This window comes from Saccoglossus kowalevskii, chromosome 2 (genome assembly GCF_978046115.1).
Source record: "Saccoglossus kowalevskii chromosome 2, keSacKowa6.1, whole genome shotgun sequence".
Classification (NCBI taxonomy): Eukaryota; Metazoa; Hemichordata; class Enteropneusta; family Harrimaniidae; genus Saccoglossus; species Saccoglossus kowalevskii.
The window spans coordinates 33,235,977-33,252,913 of NC_140642.1; the positions used below are offsets into that span (position 1 = coordinate 33,235,977).

The window sequence follows — 16,937 nt, forward strand, 5'->3', positions numbered from 1 at the left end:
CAGCCTACTGCCAAACCATTGCAGAATACACCAGTTCTCGTCCGAACACTGAAGTAAAGCTGCATCGGGCGAGGTTAGTACTTGCATGAGAGACCGGCTGGGAATACCATGGGCAGTAGGCTCATCAACATTTTTATTCCACCGTACATACTAACATTTTTCCGTGATTTTTTGCCTCGCCGAAGCATTAAATGACATCCAATTCCGACGAATATTCTACCTACTGCCAATCCATTGCAGAATACACTAGTTCTTGTCCGATCACTGAAGTTAAGCTGATCGGGCGTGGTTAGTACTTGCATGAGAGACCGGCTGGGAATACCACGTGCAGTAGGCTTATTATCATTTTTATTCCAGCGTACATACTAACTTTTTCCCGAGATTTTTTGCCTAGCCGAAGCATTAAATTATATTCAAATCCGACGAATATTCAGCCTACTGCCAAACCATTGCAGAATACACCAGTTCTCATCCGAACACTGAAGTTAAGCTGCATCGGGCGAGGTTAGTACTTGCATGGCAGACCGGCTGGGAATACACCAGTTCTCGTCCGATTGCTGAAGTTAAGCTGCACTGGGCGTGATTAGTACTTGCATCACAGACTGGCTGGGAATACCAAGTGCAGTAGGCTCATCAACATCACTGAAGTTAAGCTGCATTGGGCGTGGTTAGTACTTGCATGAGAGACCGGCTGGGAATACCACGTGCAGTATGCTTATTATCATTTTTATTCCACCGTACATACTAACTTTTTCCCGAGATTTCTTGCCTAGCTGAAGCATTAAATGCCATCCAATTCTGACAAATGTTCAGCTTACTGCCAAACCATTGCAGAATACACCAGTTCTCGTCCGATCACTGTAGTAAAGCTCACCAGACGTGGTTAGTACTTGCATGGGAGACAGGCTGGGAATACTACGTGCAGTTGGCTCATCAACATTTTTATTCCACCGTACATACTAACATTTTCCCATTATTTTTTGCCTAGTTGAAGCATTAAATGACATTCAAATCCGACGAATATTCAGCCTACTGCCAATCCATTGCAGAATACACTAGTTCTCGTCTGATCACTGTAGTAAAGCTCACCAGACGTGGTTAGTACTTGCTTGGGAGACAGGCTGGGAATACTACGTGCAGTTGGCTCATCAACATTTTTATTCCACTGTACATACTAACTTTTTCCCATTATTTTTTGCCTAGTTGAAGCATTAAATGACATTCAAATCCGACGAATATTCAGCCTACTGCCAAACCATTGCAGAATACACCACTTCTCATCCGAACACTGAAGTTAAGCTGCATCGGGCGAGGTTAGTACTTGCATGGCAGACCGGCTGGGAATACCATGTGCAGTATGCTCATCAACATTTTTATTCCACCGTACATACTAACTTTTTTCCCGGATTTTTTGCCTAGCCGAAGCATTAAATGACATCCAATTCCGACGAATATTCAGTCTACTGCCAAACCATCGCAGAATACACCAGATCTCCTCCCATCACTTAAGTTAAGCTGCGTCGCGCGTTGTTAGTACTTGCATGGGAGTCCACCTGGGAATACCACGTGCAGTAGGCTCATCAATATTTTTATTCCACCGTTCATACTAACTTTTTCCTGGGATTTTTTGCATATCAGAAGCATTAAATGACATCCAAATCTGACGAACATTCAGCCTATTGCCAAATCATTGCAGAATACACCAGTTCTTATCCTATCGCTGAAGTTAAGCTGCACCGGGCGTGGTTAGTACTTGCATTGGAGACCGGCTTTGAATACTACGTGCAGTAGGTTCATCAACATTTTTATTCCACCGTACATACTAACTTTTTCCCATTATTTTTTGCCTAGCCGAAGCATTAAATGACATTCAAATCCGACGAATATTCAGCCTACTGCCAAAACCATTGCAGAATACACCAGTTCTCGTCCGAACACTGAAGTTAAGCTGCATCGGGCGTGATTAGTACTTGCATGGGAGACCGCCTTTGAATACCACGTGCACTAGGCTCATCAACATTTTTATTCCACCATACATACTAACTTTCTCCTGGGATTGTTTGCCTAGCCGAAGCATTAAATGACATCCAAATCCGACGAACATTCAGCCTATTGCCAAACCATTGCAGAATACACCATTTCTCGTCCGGTAGCTGAAGTTAAGCTGCACCGGGCGTGATTAGTACTTGCATCACAGACCGGCTGGGAATACTACGTGCAGTAGGCTCATCAACATTTTGATTCCACCGTACATCCTAACCTTTTTCCGGGATTTTTTGCCTAGCCGAAGCGTTAAATGTCATCCAATTCCGACGAATATTCAGCCTACTGCCAAACCATTGCAGAATACACCAGTTCTCGTCCGAACACTGAAGTAAAGCTGCATCGGGCGAGGTTAGTACTTGCATGGGAGACCAGCTCGAAATAGAACGGGCAGTAGGCTCATCAACATTTTTATTCCACTGTACATACCAACTTTTTCCCCGGATTTTGACATGCAATTCCGCCGAATATTCAGCCTACTGCCAAGCCATTGCAGAATAAACCAGTTCTCGTCCGATCACTAAAGTTAAGCTGCATCGGCGTGGTTAGTACTTGCATGGGAGACCGGCTGGGAATACCACGTGCGTATGCTCATCAACATTTTTATTCCACCGTACATACTAACTTTTTTCCCGGATTTTTTGCCTAGCCGAAGCATTAAATGACATCCAATTCCGACGAATATTCAGTCTACTGCCAAACCATCGCAGAATACACCAGATCTCCTCCCATCACTTAAGTTAAGCTGGGTCGCGCGTTGTTAGTACTTGCATGGGAGTCCACCTGGGAATACCACGTGCAGTAGGCTCATCAATATTTTTATTCCACCGTTCATACTAACTTTTTCCTGGGATTTTTTGCATATCAGAAGCATTAAATGACATCCAAATCTGACGAACATTCAGCCTATTGCCAAATCATTGCAGAATACACCAGTTCTCATCCTATTGCTGAAGTTAAGCTGCACCGGGCGTGGTTAGTACTTGCATTGGAGACCGGCTTTGAATACTACATGCAGTAGGTTCATCAACATTTTTATTCCACCGTACATACTAACTTTTTCCCATTATTTTTTGCCTAGCCGAAGCATTAAATGACATTCAAATCTGACGAATATTCAGCCTATTGCCAAACCATTGCAGAATACACCATTTCTCGTCCGATAGCTGAAGTTAAGCTGCACTGGGCGTGATTAGTACTTGCATCACAGACCGGCTGGGAATACCACGTGCAGTAGGCTCATCAACATTTTGATTCCACCGTACATCCTAACCTTTTTCCGGGATTTTTTGCCTAGCCGAAGCGTTAAATGTCATCCAATTCCGACGAATATTTAGCCTACTGCCAAACCATTGCAGAATACACCAGTTCTCGTCCGAACACTGAAGTAAAGCTGCATCGGGCGAGGTTAGTACTTGCATGGGAGACCAGCTCGAAATAGCACGGGCAGTAGGCTCATCAACATTTTTATTCCACTGTACATACCAACTTTTTCCCGGGATTTTTTGCCTAGCCGAAGCATTAAATGACATGCAATTCCGCCGAATATTCAGCCTACTGCCAAGCCATTGCAGAATAAACCAGTTCTCGTCCGATCACTGAAGTTAAGCTGCATCGGCGTGGTTAGTACTTGCATGGGAGACCGGCTGGGAATACCACGTGCGTATGCTCATCAACATTTTTATTCCACCGTACATACTAACTTTTTTCCCGGATTTTTTACCTAGCCGAAGCATTAAATGACATCCAATTCCGACGAATATTCAGTCTACTGCCAAACCATCGCAGAACACACCAGATCTCCTCCCATCACTTAAGTTAAGCTGCGTCGCGCGTTGTTAGTACTTGCATGGGAGTCCACCTGGGAATACCACGTGCAGTAGGCTCATCAATATTTTTATTCCACCGTTCATACTAACTTTTTCCTGGGATTTTTTGCATATCAGAAGCATTAAATGACATCCAAATCTGACGAACATTCAGCATATTGCCAAATCATTGCAGAATACACCAGTTCTCATCCTATCGCTGAAGTTAAGCTGCACCGGGCGTGGTTAGTACTTGCATTGGAGACCGGCTTTGAATACTACGTGCAGTAGGTTCATCAACATTTTTATTCCACCGTACATACTAACTTTTTCCCATTATTTTTTGCCTAGCCGAAGCATTAAATGACATTCAAATCCGACGAATATTCAGCCTACTGCCAAAACCATTGCAGAATACACCAGTTCTCATCTGAACACTGAAGTTAAGCTGCATCGGGCGAGGTTAGTACTTGCATGGGAGAACGGCTGGGAATACCACGGGCTCATCAACATTTTTATTCCACCGTACATACCAACTTTTTCCCGGGATTTTTTACCTAGCCAAAGCATTAAATGACATGCAATTCCGATGAATATGCAGCCTACTGCCAAGCTATTGCAGAATAAACCAGTTCTCATCCGATCACTGAAGTTAAGCTGCATCGGGTGTGATTAGTACTTGCATGGGAGACCGCCTTTGAATACCACGTGCACTAGGCTCATCAACATTTTTATTCCACCATACATACTAACTTTCTCCTGGGATTGTTTGCCTAGCCGAAGCATTAAATGACATCCAAATCCGACGAACATTCAGCCTATTGCCAAACCATTGCAGAATACACCATTTCTCGTCCGATAGCTGAAGTTAAGCTGCACCGGGCGTGATTAGTACTTGCATCACAGACCGGCTGGGAATACCACGTGCAGTAGACTCATCAACATTTTGATTCCACCGTACATCCTAACCTTTTTCCGGGATTTTTTACCTAGCCGAAGCGTTAAATGTCATCCAATTCCGACGAATATTCAGCCTACTGCCAAACCATTGCAGAATACACCAGTTCTCGTCCGAACACTGAAGTAAAGCTGCATCGGGCGAGGTTAGTACTTGCATGGGAGACCAGCTCGAAATAGCACGGGCAGTAGGCTCATCAACATTTTTATTCCACTGTACATACCAACTTTTTCCCGGGATTTTTTGCCTAGCCGAAGCATTAAATGACATGCAATTCCGCTGAATATTCAGCCTACTGCCAAGCCATTGCAGAATAAACCAGTTCTTGTCCGATCACTGAAGTTAAGCTGCATCGGCGTGGTTAGTACTTGCATGGGAGACCGGCTGGGAATACCACGTGCTGTATGCTCATCAACATATTTATTCCACCGTACATACTAAATTTTTTCTGTGATTTTTTGCCTAGCCGAAGCATTAAATGACATCCAATTCCGACGAATATTCAGCCGACTGCCAATCCATTGCAGAATACACCAGTTCTCATCCGATTACTGAAGTTAAGCTGCATGGGGCGTGGTTAGTACTTGCATGAGAGACGGGCTGGGAATACCACGTGCAGTACGCTCATTAACATTTTTATTCCACCGTACATACTAACTTTTTCCCGGGATTTTTTGCCTAGCTGAAGCATTAAATGTCATCCAATTCCAACGAATATTCAGCCTACTGCCAAACCATTGCAAAATACACCAGTTCTCGTCCGAACACTGAAGTTAAGCTGCATCGGGCGTGGTTAGTACTTTCATGGAAGACCGGCTGGGAATACCATGTGCAGTAGGCTCATCAACATTTATATTCCACTGTACATACTAACTTTCTTCCGGGATTTTTTGCATAGCCAAAGCATTACATGACATTTAATGTCGACGAATATTCAGCCTACAGCCAAACCATTGCAGAAAACACCAGTTCTCGTCCAATCACAGAAGTTAAGTTGCATCGGGCGTGGTTAGTACGTTCATGGGAGACCGGCTGGGAATACCACGTGCAGTCGAATATAAGAGGCTTTTCCAACACATTTGCTCATTTTGTCTATATCCATTATAGCCGACCGCAAAAGGTCGTTGTGCATTGAAACTACGTGCAAACTTTAAAACATTCTATAAACTCGAAATAACCTGGACGACTTCTTACTGCAAAGGTGTTACTTTACAAAAATTAAATTATAAAAATTGCTTTATGCCTTTTCCATGTTTGTGTCGGAACCCAAAAAAAGTATTTCACCAGCTTGTTTGCTCAAGTAGTCTCACATGCAATTACTAGGCACGCGCGATTGATCGTAACTTTTGTGACAGGACCATCACATTACCCCTCGATTATTGGGATCATTTGTATTTATTCGAATTGGCGGCCATTTAATGTTCGGAAATGTTTCGAAATTGCATTTGTTTACACGTATGTCTTTCGTAAGTTGACCTATGACTTATCCATGCTTCGACATTCAGTACGACAATAAACGGTCATTTACGACATATTTATTCATCTTTTCGAACTTTTAACGACGGGTCTCTCCACAATACAACAACATAAGTCACATTTCCATGTAAATTTGCAACCACTTTTCACTACTTTGTAAGCAGTTTGTTTATCATTTCACGCTTTCATAGCGGTATAATCTGCTAATATAAAAGGTTTTTCCAAATTTTTACCAACTTTGCACAGCTTTGCATGCCATTTTAATAGCTTACATCCATCATAGCCGACCGCAAAATGTAGTTGTGCATTGAAAATACGTGCAAATTTTAAAACATTCTATAAACACAAAATATCAAAATAACCAGCACGAATTCCTACTGCAAAGATATTACGTTACAATAACAAAAATACAAAAATCGCTTGATGTCCTTTATAGTTTTGTCTCGGAACCAAAAAAAAATATATTTCACTAGCGTGTTTGCTCAAGTAGTCTCCCATGCAATTACTAGGCACGCCCGATTGATCGTAACTTTTGTGACAGGTGCATCACATGACCACTCGACTATTGGGATCATTTACATTGTATTCGAATTGGCGACTATTTAATGTTTGGAAGTGTTTCGAAATTGCATTCGTTTGCACGTGTGTCTTCAGTAAGTCGACCTATGACCTATCCATGCTTCGACATTCAGTACGATAATAAACGGCCATTTACGACATATTTATTCATTTTTTCTAACTTTTAACGACGGGTCTTTCCACAATATAACAACATGAATCACATTTCCATGTAATTTTGCTAACTTTACAACCATTTTTCACTACTTTGTAAGCAGTTTGTTTATCATTTCACGCTTTCATAGTGGTATAATCTGCTAATATAAGGTTTTTTCCAACAAATTTGCTCATTTGTTCTATATTTGTAACTGCGGGGTCGATATTACAATGACTAAAGTAAAATATATTAGCAAACGCACCTACTTTTCTAATGCTTTTCCTATCATTTTTGGCTGTTTTAGAACATGTTGCGGTCAGCTCATAAGGCACTATTCTAATATACGAGACTCATTTTATTCACTTTTCGTACTTTAAAATTTCACGGTTAGATATGACAACAACTAAGTTCAAACATACACGCAAATCTACCAAGTTTGCCCTCACTTTGCACAGCTTTGCACAGCTTTGCATGTAAGTTGACCTGTGACCTATCCATGTGTGAAACAGGCCTTTGATGTACTGACTCTTTTAGTTTAAGTTACATTCTATCACTCTTGGGCCCAACTTTAGCCGTGGGAACTGTCAAGTACTAAGGTAACAACTGTGATTCTATATCACAAGATGATGACAAGTTTCAAGGGCGGTTCCCCTATAAAGTAATTAAAACTGCCAATCTTCCGTAAACAGATACACATGAGAAACTATGTGTTTATTGTTGCATTACCAATGACATTGACCAACAGCTGCTAAACTAACATTTAGTCAGTCCTCGGTGAAACTTTTAGCAGTCAACAGCTCAAGTATGAGGCTCCTGCAAGATGACACTGTACGTTGTACTGTTACATACAGTCAATGATAGCTGGAAAGACCACAGACTATAGGGGTTACAAATGACTCTGTATCCAATGATGGAACCTACTCTATGGAGGCTACCTATTCCTGATCTTTGCCAGTACCATTGTGTCACTGCTTGTCAGCTCATAAGGTACTATTCTAATATACGTGACTTTCACTTGCATTTTATTCACTTTTCGTACTTTATAATTAGACGGTTAGATATGACAACAACTTAGTTCAAACATACACGCAAATCTACCAACTCTGCACTCACTTTTCACAGCTTTAAATGCCATTTTAATAGCTTACATCCATCATAGCCGCCCGCAAAAGGTAGTTGTGCATTGAAAATACGTGCAAATTTTAAAACATTCTATAAACTCAAAATATCAAAATAACCAGCACGACTTTCTACTCTGAAGGTGTTATGTTACAATAATAAAAATACAAAAAACGCTTCATGTCTTTTCCATATTTCTGTCGGAACAAAAAAAAATATTGCTCAAGTAGTTTTGCCACGCCCGATTGATCTTAAATTTTGTGACAGGTACATCACATGACCACTCGACTATTAGGATCATTTGTATTTTATTCGAATTGGCGGCCATTTAATGTTTGAAAGTGTTTCGAAATTGCATTCGTTTGCACGTGTGTCTTTCGTTAGTTGACCTATGACCTATCCATGCTTCGACAGTCAGTACGATAATAAACGGCCATTTACGGCATGTTGTTCGCTTTTTCTAACTTTTAACGATGGGTCCCGATAATATCACAACATAGGTCATATTTCTATGTGAATTTGCTAACTTTGCAACCATTTTTCACTACTTTGTAAGCAGTTTTTTTATCATTTCACGCTTTCACAGTGATATAATCTGCTAATATAAGAGATTTTTCCAACAAATTTGCTCATTTTTGTGAGGATAAAGGTCAAATGTTCTTTGAACTAAAAATTTTTAAATATTTCTACGGCTTTCTACTATAATTGTTTTAAATCAGAGTAACAAAGAATACGAAAAAAGTGCTTTATGTCTTTTCTATGTGATTGACGAAACCAAAAAAGGCTTACCAGCTGGTTTACTCAGCTTGTCTCCCATGCAAGTACTATCCATGGCCGATTGAGCTTAACTTATATTGTTGCACGATCGCCTACCCAGTCTGCTAAGAGAGTCATTGGCATTTCACGCGAATTGGTGGCCATTCAATTGAAAGTTGATATCGTTTGCACTTGTATCTTTCGTGAATTGACCTGTGACCTCTACATTTTCGGAGGAGAGTTCGGTAATACGAGGACAATTTATGAGATAGGTATTAACTGTTTCGGGCTATTAACTATGGGTCCCGACAATATGACAACATAATTCGCATTTCAGAGTAAATTTGCTAACTTTGCAATCACTTTTCATAACTTTGTAAGCAGTTTGTTTATTAATATATGGATTGCGAATGAGATATTCTGCTAATATAAGTTTTTTTCTAGACTTGTAGATATTTTTATCTTAATTTAACTGCGGGCTCGTTGCGACAATGACTTAGGGAAAATATGCAAGCAATTCGACTAACTTTTCAATCGCTTTTCACAACTTTGCAGTCTTTTTATTTCAATATACGGTCAGTTCATATGTCAATCTTAAAATATACATGGCATTCATCCGGTTTTTATTCACTTTTTCTGCTGCTTTTTCTACGGGGTTCTATATGACAACAACTTAGGCCAAATATACAAGTTATTCTACCAACTTTGCAATCGCTTTGCACAACTTTGCACGCTTGTTATTAATGATGCTATTTTTGCTTTTGCCCTTGAAAACATTGAATAAATTGCGTCCATATTTGAGCAAATCAGATTAGAGGATGCTTGAAATGTATCACCATCGAGTTCTTTGACCTTGAAAACATGGTTGTAAACACCATGGTGTGCCTTTCAAAAGGATTTATGGTGGTCATTTTGAATTTATGCAAATTGACCCTTATCCACCACTCACTTTTTTCCACATTTAGGGTGTTGTTTTAGTGACTATTCCACTTTAGATAAAGTGGAATCGTATATGTAGCAATTAGTGGTGGATTATTACATATTTTGATTGTAAGTTATTCTAAACATGTTGCTACATTTAGGCCTTAGTTCACTGATGCAGATGTCAAACCCAAATCTCGGAACCACCCCAAAATGAATGTTAGTAGACTCGCATACACTCTCTTGTTTATTTTTCAATGAAATAAAATATCACGGGAGTTTATAAATGTCGAAAGCCAGGTTTATTTATTTTATCATTAGAAACAAAGTGCTTGTTTAGAACCTCATCTTCTAAAATTTTATTTTTATTATGCTTACTGAAACTTGGTTACACGCACTTATTGACTGTACTGTATTTCGTCGTAACTGATTTAATAAACAAGTCGATGGATTACTGAAAGCTATTTATAATATCAAGAAGCCACGTTGACTTGAAAACTTACTGTGAACGCGTCTATATTAACTCTCTATCTGCCAACATACCCTCAATCGCTGTTGGACATCATTTCAATCTCGTGTTTGTATTCCATGGTATCCCTTGGCGATGACCAGTTTTAACAACACTGAGGTTAGTTCTATCTATGAGAAGGCTATACTTTTTCAACACATTTTAGCTCTGTATTTTCTGACTGTACATTCTGGCGTACTCAAAGCTCGCACCTTGATTCACTTGTATTTCTACTTTTCAATAATGTTGTTCTCTGATGATATAAAGATTGAATTTTTGTGATCCTGTGAGAGGTATTCTCTGGACAGTCTTGGTATTTAACATGAGATACACCGTTGAGAATGAGAAAGTCGTTAAATTATTAACTTTTATCCAGTTCTAAAACTGAATATGCATCCATTATTTGGAATAGCGTTAGCCAGAATTGATCAACCTTTCAGTAGAAATGGCAAACTTTTGCAAAATATTGTTTAACATCTTATAATGATAATTATATTTTTCTTAACAATTTATATAATCTGCAAACTTTAAAACGTTGAAAGGATAATTTCTGATAAAGTACTTTTATATAAATGAGTAAATTCCAAATTTTCGCAGTTTGCATGTTCTTAAATTGTTTGATTGTCACCTTGTTAGTGTGACAGTTTATTTATTAGAATTCCAAGGAATTTTATTATTTTAGTCAATGCCAACGAGTACTCAAGTGTAAGTATTAGGTACTTCTCCAGTTTGTAGACAGACATTAAGAGTCATGATAATGAAAGACAGAAGTGCCTCAATGAATTGTTTCTGTAGTGATGAATGTTTTGTTTGCTGAATAACGTGTATTGAATTGTCTTCTGCGCTTGTTCTGACAGATTAATGTGTTGACATAACGGTTTCTTTTGTAGATTTGAAAATTAATTTCCAATTTAGTGCTCCGCCATGCTCGTTCTGCTGATTTACGTTATTGTTGGGTTTGTTTCAGCTCGAACCAATTCAGCTGTATACCACTTAGTGTTTCGGCTAATGGTGATGATATGCTTTTTGAGAGGTGCATGAATTCGATTTTTTATGGCAGTCTGCACATTGTTAAACGAATTCTGTTGAAAGTCTGGAATAGTGGCAACATCTTTGGAGACATTAGTAGAAATTGCAGATATGCAGCGATACATCTATAGGCGTCTTAAAAGTGGTGCTCAATGTATGTACTGATTCTATAAGTTAATCCGAGTTTGTGATCAATTAATCAACCAAGCTTCCTCAATATGTTTCTCGCTGCTGAACATATACTCCAGTACAAACGACTTTTGTTCCGGCCACTATAAATTTGCATATCTCGCCTTTGAAAAACAACCGATCATGTAAGATATGGTCACTTGAATAATTAATAAATTACATGCTCATATTTGTCAACTGACGTTTGATTCCAAAGTCACAGAATCATGTAGGCGTTTGTTGTTGATGTATTTCTTGATGTCACATAATCATACGTATCAAACCACTTTCCGCTTTGTCTGTTACTGTGGACAGAAAAACAAAACTAGTCGACACGGCTTTGCCGATTTTGCAAGGGATAACCTGACAGTTTTGATAAAATGATGTAGTTATTCCGACTCAAAGAGTTAAACGAGGTGCCAGCCCGGTCACAAACTTTCACCAAGCATAGATTTCTTGAATTCTCGACATTCAAAATAAAAACGAACTTTCTACCCTGCCAATTTTCAACTTTCCGCTCATTGTGTTGTATAGTCAAGCGAAATATAGAACGGGTTTGACTTTCTGAAAACAGGATTTTTGAGACTCGATTGATTATGGCGCTGATTGAAATTCTGTTTACTGTCATGAATTTATTTTCGCGTATCTGTTGACCGACTTAATTAGTTGATTACGAGCGAATTGCTGCGTTATGTCTGTCATCGTTTAGACCTATTTGAAGTTTTGGACGGAACTTGGCTCAGTGATTTGGAACTAATTACCAGATAACCGCCGCTATTCAGACTATTCATTCTGACAGTTTATATTCATAGTTATTAATGTAGTGAACGATTAATCAAAAGATATGACGTATTCAGTACTTAGTGTGATTGGCTTTATGATTGAAGGTTACGCCCTCGAGTCTTTTTACTGTTTTGTAATTGGTTAGAGTTTTGAAAATGAATAAAGAAAGTTTTGAGTTGGTCTTGGGGAGCACAGCACGATAGACGCAGTCGAGGGCAGTCCTGGAGAGTCTTGGGGCGAGCCTTGACGCAGTCTAAGAGTCTTGGTTCAGCCTTGCGATAGTCTTGGGGATTTTTTCCCCAGGGCGCTGTGTCTTATAGAGTGCTCGATTGACCGACTAAGACGAGAGTTGAAACGTATTTCGTTGTGTGTGTCTTATTTGACTGTAAAGTATAAGTGACTTTCCCGATCCCGCACCTCAAGGGGACGAGATATAGAGACGAGACGAGATCCCCCCTGACAAGTGTGGAGAACCCGAGAGTAGAAGATTTTACCCCTGATATTACTCCCAGAAATCTATGCAAATAAGGGCATTTGAATGACGTAAATACATAATTTACTCATTAAAAATGTGACCAATCAATGTGTCACGTCAAATTTTGGAAAAAACGTATAGCCAGGCTCGGACTGATCATCTGTCCATTCTTGAAAAGTCCACAACGGCCGTCTGGTCTACGGCCATCGGGCCATAGAACTAATTGTTTCAACCTTTAATAACCAACATTCAGAATGTTTGTTCAGCGTATTCTTGGAAAAGTCAGTTTCAAATAACAGTAGTATAGATGTTTTTGTCTTAAAATACAAGCATAGAAATGATTGTAATATGGCTGTAAAAAAACGATGTCTAGATGTTTATTTGTTAGGAGATGCATGTGATGTTTAGTTGTTCTTGAATATTAGTGTTATTGAATTTGTGAATAAACAATCAATAGTTCATCTGTGTGGGTTCTAGTATGACACACCACTATAGCACTATTGCCCCCGCCTCGGTTTTTTGTGGGCCTATTGGCGGGAAAGTACAGAGCCGTTTTGTTGTTTCAATCTCACCCTGCGTATAGCAAATGTACTGGATTGCATAACTACGAATGGAAAAAGAACTAGCAACTGTGCAGTGAAAGATGTGAATCAAAATTGAACCACAGTGGTTTTCCCACTACCGTGACAATACGGCAAAATATGCACTCTTTGAAGAGACTGATATGATAAATATCATTCCCAGATGATCATAGAAGATAGATGATATGTTCAAATCCGTTTTCAATCAGAATCTTGAGAAAAAACACCCCGGATTGAAGAGCTTGGCACACAGCCATCTTAATCCGAAGACAATTTTCGACATTGACCCGAATGTTACAGAATGCGAGACCTACATGTTAGGATCAAATCTATCAATCGAATAGGGACCACACATGTTATCCATTACATTAATTATACTACCATTGATGTTCCATCCATCATTATAAACAATTTTAGTACATGTCCTCTTTCTTATTCTGTTTTCTTGGCACCCACTCTGGGACTACCACAGATATTCACAAGCACCAGCAATATACCCAACGCTACCTTCTGTAACTCGATTTAATTGCTCATAAATAAGGATTAAACTTGGAATCCAGTATATTAGTTATATTACATTGAAGCTCAATTCATCACTATAGTTAGTTTAGCTGAGTATATTTGTTTTCTCATTCTTCACTCCCGGTACTCACTGTTGGACTAGAGGCGACCCCGGACGTTCATAAGCAACTTGCAATACTCAATGTAGCTCAGGTACCTTACTGCCATCCTGCCTTATTCTAGCCACATTCTGGTTATCTGTGTACATTAAGCTCGACGATGCTTGCACTGTTACCAAGTAACATGCAGCAAACTTCTCAAGTTGTCTCCACGTCAGACACTTTAATTTCTTGATGCTTTCAGCATTCAACCATCTATCCATGGTTTCATGTTCTACCAGACCAATAATCATCAGTTAACACAATTCTTTGACATTATCTAACACCAACTTTCAACGTGTCGTCAATCTATATTGTTTAACCAGAACCACAACTCCTAGTCATAATTGTCGATTTCAATAACAGTCAAACTAGTACTGCTGCTGGCGCCCTAGCTTTTCGTGTATACATATATACCCATAATAAACATATATCATTATTCTCATGCAATGCACATTTTACCCACTTTGTCACGGGTACAAAACACTTACTTTTTTAATTATAAAATAGATGACCCAACCAATCTACAATCTAATTTCGCCAAAGCCTTACCTACATTTTACCGATATCTGCAGAATAAATCAAGAAAACTACACAAATTGACTCCATTTAGGAATTCCTAACGGTTTGCCCGAACGCACGGAACAGTTGGAGGCGTGGCCTATTCAGCATTTTGCCAACGAACCAGTTGAGCGGCACAGTTGGAGGCGTGGCCTATTCAGCATTTTGCCAACGAACCAGTTGAGCAGGGCTAACCAAGTCGTGACCTCGATGTGGTTCGTAACCAGTCTTGTGATTGGTTGTTGACAAAATGCTGAACAGGTCACGCCTCCAACTGTGCCGTGCGTTCGGGTAAACTGTTAGGAATTTACTCCGTCCCCGTCTCACAGTCCCGTCTCACGACCTGCCCCCATATACGCCCTCTACGTCTCCCGACCACAACACCTACACATACTCTAATCACACTGTGTAGACCTTCCAAAAAAAATTTTCGATATTGCAATATCAATAAAATTAACCAAGCCAAACCCCCGCCAGTCCTCTCATGCGCCCCCGGCCCCCTAAACTTGTCACAGCCTCAAAAAATAATAAATATAAAAAAAATCGCCTTATGCACACTGGCTCCCCCGCTCTTCCCTTGTTGTTACTACCAACTACAACAACACCGCTGTCTCACACCCCTCACCCACCTCTTCTATCCTTCCTCACGCCAGTCTCTGATATTTCCTACCCATTAATTCGACATTTTACACCTAATAACAAAAAAACAATGTTTCACCACTCTTTTCAATCACCCCCATTATCCTCCGGTTCAATTCTACCAAACTTCCTGCCAATTCTCAGCGACCCTTAACCCCCCCCCTTACTCTTAATTCTACGTTCTACATTTTTTTACATTAAATGGAAAGCTCACGTGTAAGCAAGTCGACGGGACAGTGTATGGGGATTGTTTTAGATGTTAATTACAAGTACGGGAAGTATTTCAGGAAGATGCATCATGAAAGAGCACCGTGACATAGATACTGGGACTAATCCACTAAACAATGAAAATCAATCAGTGTTGCTGGGATACCTGAAATAGAGACAACCAGATGTGAATGATGAGCAAGATAATAAACTAGTGAGGCACATAGACACAGTTCCCCTTCTCCAAAGCAGACAATGCGACATTGGCTACCTTAGAAAAGTAAGAATTGGTAATGATACCTGGGAAGAATAATGCCCGCCCGATAGAGAGGTGACCAGAGGTGTGTTTGCATTGGGGTGAATGGTAAATTTCTCATCTTCCTTTAACTATCTTGTCCACATAATCTTACAAGTTAACAACTAAGACATGTTTTAAATTAGAACTAATTCCAGAGTGCATAACGCCAACTGATGGTTTACCAATGACTCGTCGTGAACATGGTGCTGAATTGCATTGATATACATGGTTTGGAGATAGCCGGCCTATGTCACCATTGGTATGTATGCTTTGATTGTGCTGGGGAGTGTTGAAATTTTAAGATCAAGCGGTAGCATTGCGTTACTTGACATTATAGCTCAAGATAGTTAGATTGTGAAATGGGAAGTGCCATCAATTAGGGTATTGTAGTGGGTGTCAACGCACTTATAGAACTATTCTAGTCTGGTTAATTATTTCAGACCATGGGGGTTATATAGTATTTGTGCTGGTAATACTCACAATTATTGACGGGTTACGCTTTTCCAGTCTCATGTTTAAGGTCATGTCGATGTCATCACGTCATTCACTATACTTTCAAAAAAATGTGAATTATTAATTATTAGTTCTATCATTTGATGATTGATATGTATAGCATATTTTCTTTAGTGTGACATTTTATATGTACTGCTTGGCGCTTCTTTTTTGTATTTTTATGTTAGTCTTGCTGCCTGTAGTTTTTCTTTATGAGCATAACCATTGAGCATTATTATTCACTGTCTCCAAATCTCTTGGATCACTTTTTATTTCACTCATCATCTGAGTTCATCCTGACATGTCAACACCTACGAGTTCCTAATGCTTATCGTGTTTCATTCAAAATTGTTACACTTGTATTTCCAATAGTCTCACGTCCTCATATATAACTGATACATTGCATATTTATAAACACTATAAAACAATGAACATTCGATCAAGGCATTAGTTTAACAGTAAGGTTTGGTAGTTTAAAATGAAATGACCTTATTTGATGATTTACCAGTTGCCATATGAAGCAGCTCTTCACTGTCACCCAGGGTATTATAGAAGATTGTTTGAATAATATTTCCTACTAGCTTTATTATGATTTTGGTGTTAAATGAAAGAAATGCTAAACTATGTGGATTGTTATACACAAAAGGATACAACATCATCTCACTCACGAATCCAGTTTTGGTTTTGTCTATGGGAAATTATATTCAGATCCGACCAAACAATCCAGTCATTGCCTCCTGT

At 39.4% G+C, this 16,937-nt stretch overlaps 9 pseudogenes; all 9 read left to right on the forward strand.

Moving 5' to 3' along the window:
- The first annotated feature begins 2 nt into the window (after positions 1 to 2).
- Positions 3 to 122, forward strand: LOC146748934 (5S ribosomal RNA; annotated as a pseudogene).
- Positions 123 to 1,242: 1,120 nt separating this feature from the next.
- On the forward strand, positions 1,243 to 1,362 carry LOC146748935 (5S ribosomal RNA; annotated as a pseudogene).
- A 528-nt stretch (positions 1,363 to 1,890) lies between these two features.
- On the forward strand, positions 1,891 to 2,011 carry LOC146748936 (5S ribosomal RNA; annotated as a pseudogene).
- Positions 2,012 to 2,323: 312 nt separating this feature from the next.
- Positions 2,324 to 2,443, forward strand: LOC146748937 (5S ribosomal RNA; annotated as a pseudogene).
- A 936-nt stretch (positions 2,444 to 3,379) lies between these two features.
- Positions 3,380 to 3,499, forward strand: LOC146748938 (5S ribosomal RNA; annotated as a pseudogene).
- Positions 3,500 to 4,451: 952 nt separating this feature from the next.
- Positions 4,452 to 4,571, forward strand: LOC146748939 (5S ribosomal RNA; annotated as a pseudogene).
- A 312-nt stretch (positions 4,572 to 4,883) lies between these two features.
- LOC144362698 (5S ribosomal RNA) lies at positions 4,884 to 5,003 on the forward strand (annotated as a pseudogene).
- Positions 5,004 to 5,099: 96 nt separating this feature from the next.
- On the forward strand, positions 5,100 to 5,218 carry LOC146748940 (5S ribosomal RNA; annotated as a pseudogene).
- Positions 5,219 to 5,530: 312 nt separating this feature from the next.
- On the forward strand, positions 5,531 to 5,650 carry LOC144362695 (5S ribosomal RNA; annotated as a pseudogene).
- The last annotated feature ends 11,287 nt before the right edge of the window (positions 5,651 to 16,937 follow it).